At 42.0% G+C, this 15,422-nt stretch overlaps 1 protein-coding gene across 10 annotated transcripts in view; it reads right to left on the bottom strand.

Annotated features, from left to right (window-relative positions):
- FHOD3 (formin homology 2 domain containing 3) overlaps positions 1 to 15,422 on the bottom strand; it is a 584,424-nt gene that overhangs the window by 379,135 nt on the left and 189,867 nt on the right. Inside the window, exon 1 of one of the 10 annotated variants that reach the window (XM_053571105.1) lies at positions 13,788 to 13,854. The exons of the other annotated variants lie outside the window; for them this stretch is intronic. The gene's annotated coding sequence lies outside the window, so the exon portion shown is untranslated. Of the gene's footprint in view, positions 1 to 13,787; positions 13,855 to 15,422 lie in introns of those variants that run through there. 10 annotated transcript variants of the gene reach the window in all.

Below are 15,422 nucleotides of genomic sequence, written 5' to 3'. Positions count from 1 at the left end.
AGAAACGTTGGCGTGGATGTGGAGGAAAGGGCACACTTCTACACTGCTGGTAGGAATGCACACTAATACGTTCCTTCTGGAAGGACGTTTGGAGAACACTTAGAGACCTAAAAATAGACCTGTCATTCGATCCTATAATTCCTTTACTAGGTTTATACCCAGAAGACCAAAAGTCACAATATAACAAAGACATCTGTACCAGAATGTTTACTGCAGCCCAATTCATAATTGCTAAGTCATGGAAGAAGCCCAAGTGACCATCGACCCACGAATGGACTAGCAAATTGTGGTACATGTATACCATGGAATATTATGCAGCCTTAAAAAAGATGGAGACTTTACCTCTTTCATGTTTACATGGATGGAGCTGGAACATACTCTTCTTAGCAAAGTATCTCAGGAATGGAAGAAAAAGTATCCAATGTACTCAGCCCTACTATGAAGCTAAATTATAGCTTTCACATGAAGACTATAACCCAACTATAGCACAAGACTATGGCGAAAGGGCCAAGGAAGGGGAAGGCAGGGGAGAGGTTTTGGTGGAGGGAGGGTAATGGGTGGGGCCACATCTATGGTGCATCTTAGAATGGGTACAGGCGATTCCACTAATGTACACAGCTATGATTTAACAATAAAAAAATAATAATAATAAAATATATATAAAAAAGAATTAAAAAAAGAATTAAAAAAAAAAGTGTGGAGGCTGAGAAAGCCCTCCAAACACTGAGGAATAGATGCCAGAGGCCACTGCTCTGTGTAAAAGTATTCTCCACTCCCTGCCTGACTCCAGGTTTCCCTTTAACCTTTTTCTTGTGCTATGAACCCCTGTTTCACATTTACAGCCTTTTCCCCAATTTCTGCATCTAAAAAACACAACCAGGAAACCTTGGACCATATGTTAATGAATTCATTTTCAAAAAATCAGAAAGCATAGCATGCTGACCTAAAGAGACTAAATTGAACAGAAAATCCCCTTTGAAATAAAGGTTTGGGTCTGCAGATGGTGATGGGAGGGGCAGCTGCCTGGCTGTCATCTTTCCTTCCCAGCCATGTGAGGGTCATCCCCCAGGCCTGGAGTGTCTTGAGGCCACAGGTGGGAGTTGCCTGCTCAGTTGTCTGCATTGTAACACTGCCCAGTCTCTCATAAGCCATATGCAAGACACACTTAGATTTGAAAATATCCTAAGAATGAAAGAAAGAAAGAGCACTGCCTTGGAATTCATCCATGATGATTTATTTGAAATATAAAAGAATAACAGCAGCACAACAAGAATTACTCATACCAACATATGGGTGCCTATACATAAGTTTTCAGGATAAAAATTCCACAATTATAGTGCAAAACCCATTATCCATTTCCAGTCCAATCTTTCTGTCACTTATCCTCCACAAGCCCTGCCTCCAGCCTTGCCCTGAGGAGCCTGCCTGCTTCATCTGCAGCCCAGCCTTACCTGAGCAATGAGGGCTTCCTCACTCCATGCACCTGGCCTCATGCAAATCCTGGCATCCCTGGCTCCCAGCTCCAGCACCTCGCAGGCCCCTCCATCATGGCCTGGACTTTGGACCCAGGCTTTGACGTTGTGAGTGGTTAACTCATGGGTATGACACTCAAGGGGTATAGGTGTACATGAATGCAGAAACTGCAGGCGTGTATCCTCGCTGCAACAGTAGAACACACAGGGGCATGATTTGACTTGGAGTTACAGGACCATGGCTCCTGGAATGTCAAGCTCCAGCTCCTCCCTTTCCAATGGCCACATGTCCTCAGAGCCAACTCTTAAACTCCTGAACCCAGTTTTCTTCAATTTTCAACTGACCCATTTTACAGTGGCGGGGGAACTAAAACCAACAGGTTTGTTAAAGCTTTGCGAAACTCAAGGTTTCCTTATACCCAGAGGTGCATTAAGCTGATCCCTTTATCCTGATATCTCCATGGCAACTGACCTGACACAAAAACTAATGGAAAATGACTATGAGGTCAGGACAACACCACATTGGAATTAAGCTTCACCATGAAAAAGAGATCTGGCAAAAGTATTTAGTCTGTATGTTTAATGTTTTGAAGAACATTCATAGTGCTTGCCATAGTGGCAGCACCATTTTACTCAGCAATTCTACTTCTGGGTATTTATCCAAAAGAATTGAAATCAACATGTTGAGGAGATATTTGCACTCCTGCATTCACTGCAGCAGTATTCATAATAGCCAAGATGTAGAAATAATCTTAGTGCCCATCAGTGGATGAATGGATAAAAAAATGTAGTATGGACTGGCAAGGTAGCTCATGCCTATAATCCCAGCACTCTGGGAGACTGAGGTGGGGGGATCCCTTGGGCTCAGGAGTTCAAGACCAGCCTGAACAAGAGCGAGACCCTGTCTCTACTAAAAACAGAAAAACTAGCTGGGCATTGTGGCAGGTGCCTATAGTCCCAGCTACATGGAAGGCTGAGGCAGAAGGATTGCTTGAACCCAGGAGCATAAGGTGCTGACACCACCACACTCAAGCTTGGGGCAACAGAGTCATTCCCTGTCTCAAAAAAAAAAAAAATGTAGTGTAAAAATTACAATAAATTCTTATTCAGTCTTGAGGAAGGTACGAGAAATAAAATAACAAACATAAAAAATTTTAAAGAAGGAAATCCTGCCATACATACAAGATGGATGAACCTGGAGAATACTGTGCCAGGTGAAATAAGCCAATCACAGAAAGACAAATACTATGTGATTTTACTCCTGTGAGGTATCGCCATCAGACAAAGTCAGAAGCAGAGAGCAGAACAGGGGTTACCAGGGGCTAGGGGAGGGAGAAATGGGGGAGCTGCTACTCAATTGATAGAAAAGTTTCAGTTGAGAGAGATTAAAGATAGCAGCCGAGTAACAGCTTCCCTGCAACTGGGAACAGCAAGTCTGGGCAGACAAGACTCCAGGCACCTCTGGCCGGTGGGCTCTGCCTATAATCATCCCTTTGAGGATACAGGGAGCCAGCAAGGGACTTCTGGACCCCAAGAGGAGGACAAAAACAGTGGAAAACTGGCAAATGGTTGCGTGTATTCAATCGACCTAATCACACTGGCAACCGTAAGTACAAGCAGCAGTGAGACTGCAAACCGGAAAGGCCTTACCTGTGAACTGTTTCCGTGCTCTTGGACTTGGCACTCAGTTGAACTTCCTTGGGGAGAGCTTGAGCAGGAGTGTGGAGAACTTTGGGCATTGTTTGGGGCCCCAGACTGAGCCACTGAGCTGGGCGCAGGAAGCCATTGTGAAAGAACTGCCCCGGCAAGCTCCGCCCTCAGGGTCTCAGAGCAAGGATTGGGCGGGTCAAAGTAACCTACTGACTGAGCAGCCTAAAAGCAGTGACTGAGCTGCCTTACAGCCTTAATCCTTAGAGGCAGAGTGAGACGGTTTTGGTACACCGGAGCCTTGGGCTGTTGCCCTGGTAGAGTACCGTGACGTCACAGCTCATAGCAACCTCAAACTCCTGGGCTTGGCACCACCCAGACCTCCATAAGAGCTGTGCAGCGACCCCTGACTGGTGACCTGCACCCACTGGGCCTCCGCATTCCCTGACCAGGAACTGCAGAAGCCACGCAACCCTGCATCCTCCCGTGTCCTCCCAGCTTCCACACTAGCCCATTCATCTGGACAGGGACTCTGGTAGCTGCGTGCCCTTTGGAGCCCTCCCTGCCTCTGCGCAGAGCTCTTCTCCTGGCCAGAGACTGCTGGAGCCTTGGGCTCTCTGTGCCAAAGTCACTGGGCACCTGGCACTCCCAGAACCATGTGCACCACCCCTAGCCCTGTTGCTGGATCTGGGTGTGTCACAAACCGGAGCTGCTTCCACAACCAGAACTCTCTAGCTAGAGCAGCCCCAGAGGAACTACACAGGGTCACTCCGTACAAAGATCCAGCAACAACAGAGTGAACCCGCTAGGGTCTAATCTTGGAGAGACACACCCCCAACTCTGAGGACAGTCAGAGGCAACGGTGAAAAATAATCATGAGGTGAAATCAACAGAAAAACTCTGGAAATATGAATAATCAGAGTAGATCAACTCCCCCAAGGATCAATGGGGCAGAAACAGCACAAGACCCCATGCACAAACAAATAGCTGAGATGTCAGAAATTGAATTCAGAATCTGGATAGCTAATAAGATCGAATTAGAATTCCAAAAGTTATCTCAAGAATTCAACAGATTCGAAGACTAAATGACCAAAGATTTCGATACATTGAGACAAGAAGTTGCATCCCTCAAAGATCTGAGAAATACAGTAGAATCCCTCAGTAACAGAATGGAACAAGCAGAAGAAAGGATTTCTGACACTGAAGACAAAGCTTTCGAATGCTCCCAAACCCTCAAAGAAGAAGAGAAATGCAGAGCAAAAACAGACCACCCTCTCAGAGAGCTCTTGGATAATTTGAAGACAACCAATATTCGTCTTATAGGGATCCCCGAAAGTGGCGAAGTGGCTTAACAAGGCACAGAGTCTCTTCTCCATGAGATTATGAAGGAGAACTTTCTAGACATGCCAAGAGATTCTGAAATTTAGAAAACAGACAGTTTCAGAACTCCAGCACGACTCAACCCAAATAAGACATCCCCCAGACACATCATAATCAATTTCACTAAAGTTAATATGAAGGAGAAAATTCTGAAAGCTGCCAGACGAAAGAAAACCATTACCTACAAGGGGAAGAATATCAGAATAACAGAAGATCTCTCTGCTGAAACCTTTCAAGCTAGAAGACAATGGTCATCGACTTTTAATTTCCTAAAACAAAATAACTTTCAACCCAGGATCCTGTACCCAGCTAAATTGAGCTTCATTTATGATGGAGAAATTAAATACTTCAACGACATTCACATGTTGAAGAAATTTGCCACAACTAAACCAGCTCTCCAGGACATTCTTAGACCTATCCTTCATAAAGACCAGTGTAATTCTCAACCAAAAAAGTAAACCCACCCCAAAAATTTTTGATCAAATTCCAACTTCCACAGTCGCAAAAGGATTAAAAATGTCCACCAGTCTCTTGAAAGGCTTATCAATACTCTCAATTAATGTGAATGGTTTAAATTGTCCTCTAAAGAGGCATAGGTTGGCAGACTGGATACAAAAACTCAAGCCAATTATCTGCTGCATCCAAGAATCACGTCTTACATTAAAAGACAGATATAGACTCAAGGTGAAGGGATGGTCATCTATATTCCAGGCAAATGGAAAGCAGAAAAAAGCAGGCATTGCAATCCTGTTCACAGACGCAATAGGCTTTAAACCAACCAAAATAATTAAGGATGAGGATAGACACTTCATATTTGTTAAAGATAATACTAAATATGATGAGATCTCAATTATTAATATTTGTGCACCCACCAACAACGCACCTCAATTTATAAGAGAAAACCTAACAGACATGAGCAACTCGGCTTCCTCCACTTCCATAGTAGTTGGAGATTTTAACACCCCTGTAGAACTCCTGGATAGATCCTCCAAAAAGAAGCTAAGCAAAGAAATTTTAGATTTAAACTCAACCATTCAACATCTGGACTTAACAGAAATCTACAGAACATTTCATCCCAACAAAACTGAATATACATTCTTCTCATCAGCCCACAGAACATACTCCAAAATCGACCACATCCTAGGCCACAAATCTAACCTCAGCAAATTTTTAAAAAATAGAAATTATTCCTTGCATCTTCTCAGACCATCGTGGAATAAAAGTTGAACTAAATAACAACAGGAACCTGCATACCCATACAAAAACATGGAAGCTAAACAACCTTATGCTGAAGGATACATGGGTTATAGACGAGATTAAGAAGGAAATCACCATATTTTTCGAACAAAACAACAATCAAGACACGAATTACCAGAACCTCTGGGATACTGCAAAGGCAGTCTTAAGAGGGAAATTTATAGCACTGCAAGCCTTCGTCAAGAAAACGGAAAGAGAGGAAGTCAATAACTTAATGGAACATCTCAAGCAACTGGAGAAAGAAGAACACTTCAACCCCAAACACAGCAGAAGAAAAGAAATAACCAAAATGAGAGCAGAATCAATGAAATTGAAAACAAAAGAATTATACAACAGATCAATAAATCAAAAAGCTGGTTTTTTGAAAAGATCAATAAAATAGATAAACCTTTGGCCAACCTAACCAGGAAAAAAAGAGTAAAATCTCTAATTTCATTAATCAGAAATGGTAATGATGAAATAACAACAGACCCCTCAGAAATTCAAAAAACCCTTAAGGAATACTACAAGAAACTCTACTCTCACAAATATGAAAATCTGAAAGAAATCAACCAATACCTGGAAGCACGCCACCTACCAAGACTTAGCCAGAACGAAGTGAAAATGTTGAACAGGCCTATATCAAGTTCTGAAATAGCATCAACTATACAAAATCTCCCTAAAAAGAAAAGCCCAGGACCAGATGGCTTTACATCAGAATTCTACCAAACATTTAAAGAAGCACTAGTACCTATACTACTAAACCTCTTCCAAAATATAGAAAAAGAAGGAATATCACCCAGTACATTCTACAAAGCAAACATCACCTTGATCCCCAAACCAGGGAAAGACCCAACAAGAAAAGAAAATTATAGACAAATATCACTAATGAATATAGATGCTAAAATACTCAATATCCTAACAAACAGAATCCAACATCAAAAAAATTATACACCATGACCAAGTCAGATTTATCCCAGGGTCTTAAGCCTGGTTTAATATACGTAAATCTAAAATGTAATTCAACACATAAACAAACTTAAAAATAAAGACCATATGATTCTTTCAATTGATGCAGGAAAAGCTTTTGATAATATCCAGCATCCCTTCATGATCAGAACACTTAAGAAAATCGGTATAGAAGGGACATTTCTTAAACTGATAGAGGCCATCTACAGCAAACCCACAGCCAATATCGTATTGAATGGAGTTAAATTGAAATCCTTTCCACTTAGATCAGGAACCAGGCAAGGTTGCCCATTATCTCCATTGCTCTTTAACATTGTAATGGAAGTTTTAGCTATTGCAATTAGGGAAGAAAAGGTGATCAAGGGTATCCACATAGGGTCAGAAGAGATCAAACTTTCACTCTTCGCAGATGATATGATCGTATATCTGGAAAACACTAGGGATTCAACTACAAAACTTTTAGAAGTGATCAAGGAATATAGTAATGTCTCAGGCTACAAAATCAACACCCATAAATCTGTAGCTTTTATATATACCAACAATAACCAAGCCAAACAAACCGTCAAGGACTCTAGTCCTTTCACAGTAGTGCCAAAAAAGATGAAATACTTGGGAGTATACCTAACAAAGGAAGTGAAAGATCTCTACAAAGAGAACTATGAAACTCTAAGAAAAGAAATAGCTGAAGATGTTAACAGATGGAAAAACATACCATGCTCATGGATGGGAAGAATCAACATTGTTAAAATGTCCATACTGCCCAAAGCAATATATAATTTTAATGCAATTCCTATTAAAGCTCCATTGTCATACTTTAAAGATCTTATAAAAATAATACTTTGTTTTATATGGAATCAGAAAAAACCTCGAATAGCCAAAACATTACTCAGAAATAAAAACAAAGCAGGAGGAATCACACTACCAGACCTGAGACTGTACTATAAATTGACAGTGATCAAAACAGCATGGTACTGGCACAAAAGCAGAGAAGTAGATGTCTGGAACAGAATAGAGAACCAAGAGATGAATCCAGCTACTTACCGTTATTTGATCTCTGACAAGCCAATTAAAAACATTCAGTGGGGAAAAGATTCCCTATTTAACAAATGGTCCTGGATAAACTGGCTGGCAATCTGTAGAAGATTGAAACTGGACCCACACCTTTCACCATTAACTAAGATAGACTCTCACTGGATTAAAGATTTAAACTTAAGACATGAAACTATAAAAAATACTTGAAGAAAGTGCAGGGAAAACTCTTGAAGGAATCGGCCTGGGTGAATATTTTATGAGGAGGACTCCCCAGGCAATTGAAGCAGTATCAAAAATACACTACTGGGAACTGATCAAACTAAAAAGCTTCTGCACAGCCAAGAACATAGTGAGTAAAGCAAGCAGACAGCCCTCAGAATGGGAGGAAATATTTGCAGGTTATATCTCCAATAAAGGTCTAATAACCAGAATCCACAGAGAACTCAAATTTATTAGCAAGAAAAGAACATGTGACCCCATCTCAGGGTGGGCAAGGGACTTAAAGAGAAACTTCTCTAAAGAAGACTGACACAAAATCTACAAACACATGAAAAAAAGCTCATCATCCTTAATCATCAGAGAAATGCAAATCAAAACTACTCTGAGATATCACCTAACGCCAGTAACAGTAGCCCACACAACAAAATCCCAAAACCAGAAATGTTGGCGTGGATGTGGAGGAAAGGGCACACTTCTACACTGCTGGTGGGAATGCCCACTAATACGTTCTTTCTGGAAGGATGTTTAGAGAATACTTAGAGTCCTAAAAATAGACCTGCCATTTGATCCTATAATTCCTTTACTAGGTTTATACCCAGAAGACCAAAAGTCACAATATAACAAAGACATCTGTACCAGAATGTTTATTGCAGCCCAATTCATAATTGCTAAGTCATGGAAGAAGCCCAAGTGCCCATCCCATGAATGGACTAGCAAATTGCGGTACATGTATACCATCGAATACTATGCAGCCTTAAAGAAAGATGGAGACTTTACCTCTTTCATGTTTACATGGATGGAGCTGAAACATATTCTTCTTAGCAAAGTATCTCAGGAATGGAAGAAAAAGTACCCAATGTACTCAGCCCTATAATGAAGCTAAATTATAGCTTTCACATGAAGACTATAACCCAACTATAGCACAAGACTATGGGGAAAGGACCAAGGAAGGGGAAGGGAGGGGGAGGTTTTGGTGGAGAGAGGGTAATGGGTGGGGCCACATCTATGGTGCATCTTAGAATGGGTACAGGCGATTGCACTAATGTACACAGCTGTGATTTAACAATAAAAAAAAAAAAGAAAAGGTTCAATTGTTCAAAACGAATAGGTTCTAAAAATCCATAGGACTGTATGCCTATAGTTAATAATACTGTATTTATACTTTAAATTTTGTTAAAAGGGTAGATTGCACGTTAAATGTTCTTACCACAATTTTTTTTTTTTTTTTAAGTATTTTGTCTGCAAATGTCAAGACACAGGGATAACTACTTTGGCTTTCTTTTGACTTCTCAGATTCTTTGGCCTCTTTTCTTGACTCACACTGACAACAAACGGTGAATAATTCCAAGCCAGACAGGCCGGCTTTGGGGGTAGACTCTTCATGAATTGTCCAAGAAAAACTATTGTTAGATCCGACAGCCCTGAAAAGTGGTAAAAGTACTGAAAGGGCTCAAGAGATGCCCGTAAGATAAAAGTCTTAATGCTCTCACCGTCTGTGGCTCAAAAACATGCTAAGAGACACCATCCTAATCCTTGTCACTCCCAAGGCCAATAAGATGCAATCCCAGCTCCTGGTGGCCAGTTGCTATGGCAGGAAGGGTCAGTAAATGGGTCTCCATCCCCCAAGCCTGGTTGCAGCTTGGCCCGCGAGATGATGTGGAGGGTAGAAGGGACACCTAATCTGGGAAAAGAAGCCACAACCAGGATAGAAAGGAACGCAGTGGGGGGGTGGGGGGTGGGCGGTGGGGAGGGAAGAGGAGATAACAGGCTAGTTTGAGCCTGAAGAGGAGCTGCCATTAAGTCCAGAATGTAGCTGGCATCTGTGTGCTGGCCTTCTCCAAGCCCATGTTTCGTTCTTCTCTAGTCAGAGCCATCCCATATCCATGACACCTCTGACAAACAGGAAGTAAGGGCCCTGCTGCCTGCCCTCCCATCTCAGAGAAGCTGACTTTGCTTCTCCTGCCCTTACTCAAGCTGTGTTCATGCTGGATGACCTGACTACTGGTACACAGAACCCAGGACACAGAGAAGAAAAAGGCAATGGCAGAAAGCTGAGGAGTCCCCAGATGGGTAAATCAGTCAACTTCCCACCACACCCAAGGACAGGGGGAACCTTAAAGAGGCTACACTGCAGAGGCCAGTCGGGCAGACAACAAGGTGTGAAACTGTCTTTATCCAACTGTACGTAAAACACAGCTCAAAAATTCCAAAAGCCAGACTGTTGTCATTTCCATTATCATTGTCACATAAAATCTTTAGCATTTACTTAACCCACCACGATGCCCATTTAATAATGAAACTATACTTGGAAAGCACGTCTTTTTCTCTAAATAATTCATCTTTTAAGACACATGTATCAGAAAAAATTGAACTGAACAAACTAATGTTACTGAACAAACTAATTATGCATATCAGAACAAAAAGAAAGGAACGTCAGTTTTTAAATTCCAGGAATTCTTGCCAAGCATAAAATATTAAGCATTTTTTAGGCTTTACATTCTGCTGCTATTTTAGAATGTACTTAATTACCTCCTATAGTAAAACTTTGTGGAACAAGTTGGGGAAGAAGTGAGTGAAAATGAGGAAAGCAGTTAATATAGCAGTTCTGGGGTCAGATGAACTGGGGTTCCATTTCCCTTTTTTGTTTGAGACCTTAGACAAGGACTCTTAAGCCTTGAAGTCCCCACCATATATTGATAAGCACGGAAAAACAAGGGCATGATACTGAAGAGATGGAATGAAAATGAAGAATTAAATAACACTAAAAGTTATTCAAGCCATATCATTAATATTTTATGCCTTACCTGCACATTTTATCTCATAAGAACCTTATTTCAAAAGACTTAAAAAAATTATTAAGTACCATTTGAACGAATTGACTTTGAATGATTCAGAATGTAGTTAGCTTCTAAAGTGGAATGATTTGAGCACTACTGACAGGAATTCAGGGTCTCCAAAAATCTCTTGCTGAAATTCTACCATTAAGGATTAAGTGCCTTGGTTAAAACCATGCATTATTCCAACATCTATTACATGAAATTACCACTGTGAAGGCTCATGGTAAAGGAGTTTTTTCCATCACTCCAAAAATAAAAAAAAAAAAAAGAGGGCACTGAGAAATGAGCTGTCCTGAAGGGGAAAGTGGGGAGGGGGAGGCCAGGGGACAGGGGGAGGTAGGGAGCTTTGTGTATAAAATGTTTGAGAAAAGGGGGCAGCCTTGCCCAGAGAGCCTCATGGGAAAGGTACTGTCCACCACTGGGCAGCATGTGGCCAGCCCACCCAAGGAGAGGTCCACGTGAGAGGGAGGCTAGGCAGGGCAAGGCCCTGTAGAACAGGGTCTGATTATCACAAATGTGTGCTCTGAAACAAACACAAAATCCAACACAAAGCTCCAGTGAAATTGTGGTTACCTACCCTTTGTTTTGGATTATCTCTGGGATGGCTTCCACTCCACCCTTTATGCACAAGCATAGAAAATGCAGCGTGGACCCCGTCTAGTTTCTGTAATACTTCAGTGATTTCAGGGAAATTCTTCCAACCACAAATGTTCTCGAACTTGCTTTTTTAATTCATAATAATAATTCCTTTCATTATTATAAGAATCTTAGGGTGAAATGAAATGGTAGTATCCAATACCACCATTATCGTCCTTCAGTTTTTACAGTTTTCTCCTCTTTATTTTGAAAAAGTAATACAATCAATTCACATCGTGCAAAAGTACAAGGACACAAAAGTCTGTCTACACAGTCAACAGTCTCTCCCTCAGATGCCCCTGAATCCCTTCCTCAGTGGCAGCCAAAGTAACCAGCTTCTTGTTCAGATATGTACTTCAATTTTCAAACTTAATTTACCTTAAAAACAGCCCTTTCCCAGGTTGCTACACTAAAAATAATGTTAAAAACTATATGATATTCCATGAAGTCAATAATGTACCCTAAATTTATCCTGTTGCAGTTTAATATCAAGGTGACTTTTAGATTTTCATTATAAATAATGCTGCAATTGCCACTTTGGGGCACTTGGCTAGCTTTTGTCAGATTTTAGAGTATTTCCTGAAGCTGGAGGTTCTAATCTCTACCAACCCTTTTGGAGCTATGAACATGAAGAGAAACACATGGTCCACACAACATGCAGCTCTTTGGTACACAGTCAACACCAACCTTGCCATCCTAGAGAAAAAGACCAGCTCCTATCAGAAAAACACCATCCAATAAATTAGGTAAAGTAAATCTGCTGATGCCCCAACAGTGTCATCACATGCCAAGGCCCAATCACATATTGCGTCCCTAGATCAAGCACAAAGTCAAGTGGATGACAGCATTACAGATACTCTGTCCTGGGCCCCCCAAACATGTGCTGATGCCCCCAGGGCATCCGCAGTGACAGAGGGTTAATATGACCCCTCCAGAGCATCACTGTTACTCAAAGGTCTGGGGAACAAGATATGACATTTATATCAATATCAATACAGAGAGGCAGGCAGTTAGGGCCCTGCTCCAACTCTTCTTGCACATCCTGTATGAGGAATACCAACAGAGTGTGCACCCTGGATTATAAAGACATTACCTGGATTACACTGGATTGTAAAAACATTGTGGTCTTTGATAGAAACATAGCTCAAATCCAAAAGAAAAGGACCTGCCCCAGGTTCTATTTACAAACACCTTTCAAGTGATCACAGCCAGTTTGAGTCAAAGACCCAAGGACTTCCCGCCACACTCCCAGCCTCCCCCGCAGGGCAGGGCATCCTTTCCATTCCCCACAGCCAGCCCAGTCAGTCCCTGTCTTACTCATTTGAGTTTTTTTTTTTCTTTTTTTTTTTTTTTGCAGTTTTTGGCCGGAGCCAGATTTGAACCCACCACCCCTGGTATATGGGGCCGCTGCCCTACTCCTTGAGCCACAGGCATTGCCCCATTTGAAAAGTTTTTACTGAGGAAGACTGAAGGCCATACAGATCCTACATGAACAGATGAATAAGACAAATCATAGTCTCATGGAGGAAGCTGCACGCAGTTAACTATTAAAGCACTGGTTTGCACTGAGGCATGGGAGCAGGGAGTCTGTGTAGGAAGTGGCCAGGATGAAGCAGGCGGCTTTCCTTTAGGACTAAGGTGGTACGGAATGTGATTCTCTGACTTTCCAAACCTGGCTGCTCCCCAAAATCTCTCTACTGACTTGCAGACCCTTATTACTCCCAAAGCATTTATATTCAAAAGGGGTTCAACATGAGATGTGTGGATTAAATCTGCCAGTGAGGAATTACCTACCCCTGACCTCTCTGGAGAGCCCTTTGAGACAGCACATTGGAGAAGCAAAATACCGACGGAGGCTTGGGCTGCTGAGTAGGAGAAACTAATATCAACATTTAAGGCAATTAAAAACCAGCCTGCCTCAGTGGCTGGCTGCTCATGGTGTTGGTGATTTCAGGCTTTAACTAATGGTTATCATTCGGATATCCCCAGAGCCCTTCTGGGCTGCACGAGGCCAGATTCCCAGTGCTCTAGCCCCCACATGCCACCCATGGGTGACCACAGCATGGCATGAGGTCTGGTTTTCAAATACTTTGCTCATTCTACATTGATCAGTCTTATAATCGCAGCACAATTATCTATGGATTCCTCAGGCAGTACTAAATCCTTTAATATCTGCTGTTCCGGCAAAAAAGTTCCTGTCCTAGAAGCCCAGGACAGGAGCCAGAGAATGTGGCCATCACCAGAGGCCTGGAGGGAGGCCCTATTAATTCGGATGCAACAAAACACTAGAGAATCCTGGAGTGGGGTCAAGAATTCTTCATTCATTGATTTAAAAGAAAATGGCAACTTCAGCTTCAACCTGATGCATGGTAAAGATCCTGGAGACTGCAGTCACAAATGCTGGGGCTCTGCAAAGCCTCACTTAGATTCCTGGAACTCACCAGCGGGGCATCCTCACCTGGAAGGAGGAAACCCAGGATCAGGTAAAGGCCAAGACCTTCTTAATCACGCCCTTAGCCAGGCTGTCAAATACTGAGGATAAAGCAAAGCTTATTTTTATAGCAATTTTAAACACTGCCTCGTGTTCAATGGAATGATTTAGAATCCTTCTTCCTACTTTAAATAAATTGAACAGCATCAAGGAGTGGAGATCGTGTACCACTTCACTTACGATTTACTCACCCTTCAGACCAACCACGTGGATACTACCAGACTCCCTGAGAAGTACTTTGCCTACGTCAGTATTTACTATTCTTATTTTTCAGGGAGGATAAATTATAGAACACCCACTTAGGAGTCATACTGATAAAACTCCAGGCAGGACTCAAACCCAGGCGTTTTTAAAGCACACTCCACTCCCATACCATCCCTAGAATAAGAGATCCAGACATTTACTGCCACGAAGCCTATATGGCCCTTGAGAACTTGGAAAAGCATGGATTAATTACCCCAGTCCTGAGCTGGCCTCAAAGTTATTCCCTTTCCACTGTTCTGCACTGTTGTCCTCAGAAGACAAGAGGAGAGTAAGGCAATGAGGGAACTGTCCCCATCTTCCAACAGAACCACCCGGGCCCCACCTGTACAATCTCTAACTGTCCTCATATCCACCACCATGGGCACACACGGGTTACAGTTTGCTAAGCCTGTCCTTACTGTGTAACCTTTTGGAGAGTAATTTGGAAACATCTCAACTATAGAAGTACATTATCTTTGACTTACATTTTACGCCCAAGCATTTATCCTGACAGTATACCTCCAACAACATGAAAATACACACGCATGAGGTTGTTCACTAGAGCACTGTCTATACTTATAAAACTCCACAGGTCCGTATATACAAGAGTTATTGAATAAACTAGGATACATCCACACATGAAATACATTCAGCGAAAAAAAAAATGAAGATGATCTCTATGAACTTATGAAGTGATTTCTAGGACATTCTGTTAAGCAAAAAAAAAAAAAAAACGAATCAAGTGCTGGCTCAGTGCCTGTAGCTTAGTGGCTAGGGCGCCAGCCGGATACACCGGACCTGGCAGGTTTGAATCCAGCCCAGGCCTGCCAAACAACAATGACAACTACAACCCAAAAGTAGCCAGGCATTGTGGCAGGCGCCTGTAGTCCCAGCCACTTGGGAGGCTCAGGCAAGAGAATTGCTTAAGCCCAAGAGTTTCAGGCTGCTGTGAACTGTGACACCACGGCACTCTACCAAGGGCAATGCAGTGAGACTCTGTCTCAAAAAAAAAAAAAAAAGCAAGTGCTATAAAGTATCTATACTATGGTACCCTTCACAGAAAAAGAAAGATAAGAAAATATTCATATATCTTTTTATTTGTGCAATAAGAAATGAGAGAATAATAAACCATAAAAGAGACCTGTGATCTGTAAAGGGTAAATAAGAACAGGTGGAAAGGAGGAGAGCAAGATGGCGGCCAAGTAACAGCTTCCTTGCATCTGGGCACCATGAGTCCAGGGACATAGGACTCCAGGCATC

Source organism: Nycticebus coucang, chromosome 19 (genome assembly GCF_027406575.1).
Source record: "Nycticebus coucang isolate mNycCou1 chromosome 19, mNycCou1.pri, whole genome shotgun sequence".
NCBI classification, from domain to species: domain Eukaryota; kingdom Metazoa; phylum Chordata; class Mammalia; order Primates; family Lorisidae; genus Nycticebus; species Nycticebus coucang.
This window is presented reverse-complemented; position numbering and strand designations above follow the sequence as displayed.